We start from the raw sequence: 7,748 nt of genomic DNA, 5'->3' as shown, positions 1-7,748 counted from the left end.
AAAAAAAAAAAAAAGTTTCAATTTCAGAAGATGTAAGTAAGCCTAGAAAAGGGGAAGAGAAAAGAGAAGTTTCCTTATTCTTAAAAGTATATGTATTTTATGTGATTTTCTTCAGGAATCAGTCTGGCATGCAAAAACTGGATTTGTACCTAGTATGGACTGCGTTTTATTTGCTGAAGATTTTCAACTTTATATGTACTCAGCAATTTACAAGATTAAAGTAACTATTCTTGGCCAAAAGAAAAGTGCAAAATATGTTTTCAGAGCACGAACACTTTTTTTTTTTCAGAGAATGTATTCATAGCAGATCAGTAAGATGACAAATAAAACCAGAAATTGCAATTTTTCCTTGCACTGGATTCCCAAACCATTGTGATGATGCTTCGCAAGCAAAGAAAGCAGAAAGTTTCATTATTGTAGCACTCTTTGGCTACAAGCATAAAGTTCTCTTTCAGTGGTAACTGGCAGTAACATTCACATACAAGAATAACAGGACTAAGAGTTTCTACTTTTATCTGGTGTGCTCAGGCAACTTTAAGCCCCTTAAAGGAACGGCCCAAGGAGGGGGAAGGTCCCCCAGACATGGCCATCTTCTGCTCATTGCCATGTCAGTACTGACCGCAGCATGATGCATCGCCGCAAGGCAGACGGGCCACGCAGACGTGACTGGGTGCTGATGTGCTCTGGCTGCTTACATTCTTGAATAATACCATGCATGCGGAACAGCAAAGAGAAATAGTTACATCGACATTTTGAGGAGTAGAGAGGAAGGACTGTGGTTTAATACGTTCCCTCCCACCCCTCCTGCAGCAGCCCCCCACAGCCTGACACCAAGCCTGTTTTTCTTCAGTCTGGATATCAGCACAGGAGACGTGAGTGCCGGAGTGTTTCACAGTTTTGTCTAGCAATTATCTTCTATCTTTTGATAACATGCTGTACTCTACTCCTTCACACTCAAGAGCTTTCCTGCCACAGGCATTCTGTGAAGCAGCTCTGGAAACTGCTGTCCACTTAGTTTGGGGTTTCCTATCCTTCTTTTTAAATATTTATATTGGAACAACCTATTGAAATATGCAAGTGTGTACAGCAAATACCTTGAAACAGGAGACAGCCAATTCAGCTGCCTTCATCTACATGTTTTCTTGCTGCAGCAGAGAGAAGCCAAAATACAGGGCTGGACTTTAAGTTCAGACTTAAACTACTGGAACATGGAAATTAGTTTTCCATTATCAGACAGAGTTTTATTTAGCCATTTGGGAAAAGATTCTTAAATCAGACTGGTGACGTTAGGGAAGGTCACAAAAAATGAGAGAAAGCCTCTGTCCAAAAATCCTGTCCAAATTATTTCACTTTATAAAATTCTAAACGTGAAAAAAAAATACAGGAAAGGATAATAATGGCAATCTTCATGAACAGCTGTGGGATACATTTAACTTGGAGAGGGATAACTCCAAAGAAGCTTTAAGTCATCCTTGCAATCCCCATGTTGAGTCCAGATGTGCCTATTCAATCACAACATATCTCATAGCATCCTGCTACAATTCAAACCAGTTATATCTGACCCTGGGGCTGCTGGAGTTTATTACAAGCAGCGTGTGTTCTCTTTCAGCGTCTCTCTCTCTACCTGTTGACAAGATGGAAAAAGAACGGAGAAGGAAGTTGAGGTCTTTTTAAAGCATTAAGTCCATTTTCAATTGCTTATAAAACTGTGATTCTTTATTGCATTTGGAAAGAACAATATATATTCATTTCACCTTAAGCCTTCGTTTCTCCTTCATCTTCCTTTGTACCCCTTGCATCATCTCTGCAGTATTTCCTTATTAGCTATGCTTCACTTGCTATTTAGAAGTCCCTTTATTTGTTGGAACTTCATCTCTGTGATATAATTTTATCAATTTTTTTCTTGAGAAAAATATTACTGCATCAGGTGTTTCAGATAAATGAGAAGTTTATACATTTTTCTTTTGGTGTCATTTCTCCAGAAAATCATTTCACTCATTCAACACACTTGATCCAAGTGATGCCAATACCTTTTCTTTGGCTGATATGCTTAAGTTCTCTGATCAGAACTATGAAAGTAACTGAAAAGTGGCTTGACATTTTCCTTCTGTTCATGTGCAACAGAATCATAGAATATTCTGAGTGGAAGGGAATCATCAAGTCCAACCCCTAGCTCCCCACAGGACGACTCAAATCACAGAATCATAGGGATTGGAAAGAACCTCTGGAGATCATCTAGTCCAACTCTCCTGCTGAAGCAGGGTCCCTACAGTAGTTGCACAGGAAAGTGTCCAGGCACTTCTTGAATATCTCCAGAGAAGAAGAATCCAGAACTTCCCCGGGCAACTTGTTCCAGTGCTCTGTCTGGAACTTCACATGTTCCAGCTTGTGCCCACTGCACCTTGTCCTGTCACGGTGCAGCACTGAAAGGAGGCTGATCCCATTCACTTGACTCCCATCCTTTAGATATTTATACACATTGACCAGATCACCTCTCAGTCTTCACCTCCTAAACAGTCTCAGTACACAGTGTCAAAAGCCTTGCAAAAATCAAGGTACTCTGTTCTCCACTCACCTATCCAGCCAGACACGGCATCATAAAAGGCTACCAGATTGGTCTAGCAAGACTTCCCCTTGATGAATCCATGCTGACTACTCCTGATAATCTTCTTCTCTTCCAATTGCTTGGAGATGACATCCAGAACAAGTTGCTCCATCACCTACCCAGGAACAGAGGTGAGGCTGACTTTCCTGTAGTTTTCTGGCTTCTCCTCGCTCTCCTTGAAGGCTGGAGTACACTGTCTACCCTTCAGTCTTCAGACACCTCTCCCATTTTGAAGACGATAGAGAGCGGCTTGGCAATCACTTCTGTCAGCTCCCTCAGTACTCATGGGTATATCCCATCAGTATCCATGGATTTCTGTGCGTTGAATTTGTCTAGACAATCTCTGATCAGATCCTCCTCAACCAAATGGAAGTCTTCCTTTCCCCGGACTCTCTCTCCTGAGAATCTCCAGGGCCTGGGGTTCCCAAGAGGCAGTCTTAGCAGTAAAGACTGAAGCGAAGAAGGCATTCAGTAATTCTGCCTTCTCAGTGTCCTCTGTTACCAGGAGACTCACCTCATTTAGCAGTGGACCCGCATTTTCAATAGTTTTCCTTTTACTACTGATATACTTAAAGAGGACAACATTCCCATATATCTCTGAAGTGGTCAGACTCTTTTTCCACATTCCATAGATTTGTTCCTTCCTTTGAGTTTTTCCATGAGCTCCTTGCTCATCAATGCAGGTCTCCTGCCACCTTTGCCTGATTTCTTACTCTTAGGGATCCACCAGTCTTGAACTTAGAAGAAGTGGCACTTGAATGTCAACCAACTTGATTGGGCCCCCATACTTTCCAGTGGTCTTACACATTGCCCTGTTTCTTCCATGTAAGATCCTGAACTTCTCTATCTCAGAGTTGTTGCATAGAAGGCTGCCTGCAGATTTCACATTTCCAACCAATACTTCCTTGTCTGTAAGAACAAGTTCCATAAGAACATCTCTCCTTGTCTGCAGCAAATTCATCAGATAGCAATCTTCCATGCACTGCAGGAATCTTCTGGACTGTGTGTGCTTGGCAGTGGTGCTTTTCCAGCAAATATCAGGGTGGTTGAAGTTCTCCATGAGAACCAGTGCCCACAGTTATGATGCTACTTTCAGCTATCTGTGGAAGATCTCATCAATTTCCTCCTCCTGATCAGGTAGTTTGTAATAAACACTCACAGTGATGTCATCCACATTTGTGTGCCCTTAATTCTCACCCATAAGCTCTCCACTTTTTCATTACTTATCCCTTGACAGAGATCCATACATTCTGGTTGTTCTCTCACATAAAGAAAAACTCCACTGCCCTGCCTTGCTAATCTGCTTATATTTAGCCATCCATGACAGCATTCAAGTTGTCCCATCATGTCTCCATGATTGCAATGAAACCATGGCCCTACAACTGCACACATACCTCTAACTCTTCCTCTTTATTCCCCATGCTGTGTGCATTGATACACAGGCATTTCAGAGAAGAAAACTGAGCAGAGGACACAGGTTTCCCTAAAGGGATGAAAGACAATCCCCATAGGTATACACACCCTTGAGGTGTCTGGCCTTCGGGCTCATGCAATATTGCAAGACATAATCTTGACTAGGCTACAGTACTGGAATATAATTGATACAAACAAAGCCGTGAGAGGTTTCTGGAAAAAAGAGAAGAACTGTCAGCACAGACATGTTAACATCACTTGAAGTAAGCAAGAATCAGAGCCAACAAGAAATGTATTAGTTAAAATAATAGAAAAGGTGAAAGCCCCAGGAAAGGGAAAGCTCTCTCTTTCCCTTAGAATTTGGAATCCACCAGATTATAGTGCTGTTGGGCTAAATGCCATTAATACCATGTCAGACTAGACAAGAATCCTCCTTGGGCACTGATTGGTAGTTTTAACAAAGGAACTCTTCAAAAGGTTAAATGAGGCAGCCAATACCCAAAGAAACAAGAAAAGGCTGGGGGACTATTTATAGCCACTTCATATCTTTTAACTTTGCAAATCTGACATACCTGTCAGTCAGGTAAGGCAATTAGCCCATTATTTTCATTGTATAGGAGCAAAGCCAAAGAACATGTTGAAACTACTTAGATAATCAAAAGCTAACACCAAAACTTTGATCAAATCACTGTGCTTTGTACCAAGAATTTTGAATTCCCAAAGGAAAAACTAATTATAATCTCACCTCCTTTTTTTTTTTTTTTAAGATTAAAATCATATTTAAACAAGATAGCATCCAACACATCTGACTGGTGTGTCAGTTGCTCATCCTAATTGAAACAATCCAGTGTTCCACCATTTCAAGAATAAATTCTCAAAATTTTCATCTTCTAACTCAAATTTGCCCTATAGTGAATACTATGAATAAATAATTATCCTTAGAAAGTAAGAAAGAAGTTTTCACCATAAAAAGAGCAGAGTCACAACACAGTGACTAGAACATGAAAGCAATGCTATGGCAACAATACCAGCAAAAATTGTAAATGACTAGGTTCAGCTGCCTAGACTTGCAGTTGAGGGCTGATAATATGCTAAGCCCAGGCAGGCAGGGAGACTAGATCCAGAACTCAAGAGCTGCCATGATAGCAAGTCCTCAGAAAAGGCCAGAGATGCAAAGGCTGGTAGCCTAGGCTGCTCCTCCATCTCCAGGTCCACAATTAGACCAAGACTTACTAGATCACAAGAGGTACAAGAATGGATTTATATCATCTTGAGAGGATAATGAAAAAACATCATTTGGAAAGCATAATTCATGTCCACAGTCTTTCTTTACATTCATTCAACCTGTATTAATTTCATAATCCATAAGCAACCTAAGCAAACAGGAAAAAACAACCTAATACCTGATAAAACAAAAGTAAAACAACATTGAAAAGACAGAGATGGTTCTTTAAACTAAGGAAAATGAATAGTTTGAACACAGTGATTGTGAGCGTTGCTCATGGCAGACCGTGGAACATGCTTGGTTGGAATGCTGTGTGTGTGTTTTTTTTCCGTTTCTTTCCACAGAAAGAGAGGTGTATGAACATCACAGTGCTGGGCACAGGTGATGCCTCCCTACATACTTGGTTGCCAGAAGTTTGCTGCCGTAAGCCTGTCCTGGGCCTTCCCGGCAGGAAGTTAGTCTCCCAGTGAAACGGGAATCAGATTTGTTTATTCAGTTACAAGCACTGAAATTTAAATCTCAAAATACCTCAAGGAAAATGTGCGCAAAGACATAAAGCTCCAAGTTCCTTTGCAAAATTTCATCTAGGAACACACATGAATAAGGCCCAGACGTTCAAAGAATTCTCTACACTTAAAGGGCAAATGTTAACTGGAGAAGTAATTTCAACTCATTAAACTTTTACTGTAATTACTCAGTTCTTCCAAGGAAACAGAATCATTTCTAAAACTCACAATCTGCCATATCTAAATGGGTGTGGAACAGGAACATATATATGCATACAGTCATATGAGACAATATAAAATACACATATATAGAAGCCAGACGCTGTAGTAAAAAGCTAAAACAGAAAAAGCACAAACTAGCCAAAATTTCAACTGCCAGAGGACATTTTCCAGGACTCCTGTTCAGAAAATTACAAGATTACTTATCCACTTACAATACTCAGGCAGAAATTACTGTAAGCAGTAATAGCAGTAAGAAATTACTGTAAGCAGGGGAAGCAGTAAACATGGAACCCAAATTATTTTTATTGTCATTTTGCAGAGTATAACAACATTACATTTCAGTGCTTTTGTTTCTATGACAAGGAAAATGCAGCAAATGGACATAGCATTGGACATAGCAACTGTCTGACATCCATCCAGGGAGGAGTGGCTTAGAATAATTGAACTCTTCCATATGACGCAGGGGAACAGACCTAATGACCAATGAAGTGTTCCTTCCAAACATGTTTCTGAGATTATATGCTGATTAAATACCTGTTTGCATTGCCAGTTTATTTCCTCATTTTGCACTAAATTCATCAGTCAGACTTAGATCTGAATCACATGATGACGTGCATTATTGTATTAGGACCTATGAATAACTGCCCACCCGCTTTGTATGTCTGTCCCAGACATTCCTAGTCCTCCCGCAACCCTTTTCCCCTAATTTTATGATAATTTACTCCCTCCACATTCCAACTGTAACCCTTACACACAAACCTCCACCTGAGCCTTGCATGCAGAGAGCAAGCATGAGCAGTAGGACATTCCTGTGGTGCATTCCCCATAGATCTGCCAGAAAGATGCCCTTGATGCACTGCAAAAAGACAAGATTATCACATGCAATTAGTTGACCAGAAAGGATCTGAACCAGGCTTCCCTGCTGTCCATGACTTTCAAACTTTAAACAAACTTTGGAAGAGTAACTACCAGTAGACAAAAATCTGAGACAGAGCTTAAGGAAGTGAGCAGCAGTGCACTCCCCTCACTGCTAGAAATGGTTTGTTTGGATTTTCTTCAAGACAGGCAAACAAAAGAGAAGTCTGAAATACCTCTTGTGGGCCTCAAAGACACACTGCTCAGAGGACGGACCACACAGCCATTGCAGCTCCAAGCACTCTCATTCTTGGAGACATCAGCCAACTCAAGGTGAGCCAGGTGTACAGCAGTAGGACAGCAATGTTTCGGTGCAGCCTCTTCAGACCTGGAACTGGGTTGCTCTGAAAGTAATGCCTCCTATTTATTTCCATGGAAACTACGACAGATTCAAAGAGAACAATAACATTATTTTATAGAGCAAATTCTCATCTCCAAAACACTCTTTTTCAGCATAGTCACCACTGTACATTTTCCACAGCAGTGGACATGAACCACTATGTCATACTCATAACGATCTGCACCAGCAGAAGTGATCCACTGTCGCTGCTGCTGAAGCTCACCATCCACCTCATACTGTGCTCACAGCCACTGTTTGGTTTCCATAAATGTTCACAGGTGTCAATGAATGTAAATGAATGCCATTTTTTCTGCATGGAGGAGCTCAGTTCCAGTGCTTCATATGCACCTCCATGACCCTGTGGGGCAACACGATAGCATGGGAGGCATTACTTTTGGAGCAACTCACATATAACATCCCGTATTCAAGCACCCACATACTACCTGCAGCTAGCAGTTCTCTTTACTATTGTCTACCCATTCAATCAATAGCTACAGGAGGTTACCTGCATTGCCTGCACTC

The 7,748-nt window shown here is 41.0% G+C and overlaps 1 long non-coding RNA gene across 1 annotated transcript; it reads right to left on the bottom strand.

Moving 5' to 3' along the window:
* Positions 1-6,259: 6,259 nt before the first annotated feature.
* LOC109369176 lies at positions 6,260-7,265 on the bottom strand. Its single transcript, XR_004160711.1, has 2 exons — positions 7,063-7,265; positions 6,260-6,827 (listed from the first exon to the last, which is right to left on the bottom strand). It is a non-coding gene; the product is annotated as an uncharacterized LOC109369176 (long non-coding RNA).
* Positions 7,266-7,748: the final 483 nt, after the last annotated feature.

This window comes from Meleagris gallopavo, chromosome 10 (genome assembly GCF_000146605.3).
Source record: "Meleagris gallopavo isolate NT-WF06-2002-E0010 breed Aviagen turkey brand Nicholas breeding stock chromosome 10, Turkey_5.1, whole genome shotgun sequence".
Lineage (NCBI taxonomy): Eukaryota > Metazoa > Chordata > Aves > Galliformes > Phasianidae > Meleagris > Meleagris gallopavo.
This window is presented reverse-complemented; position numbering and strand designations above follow the sequence as displayed.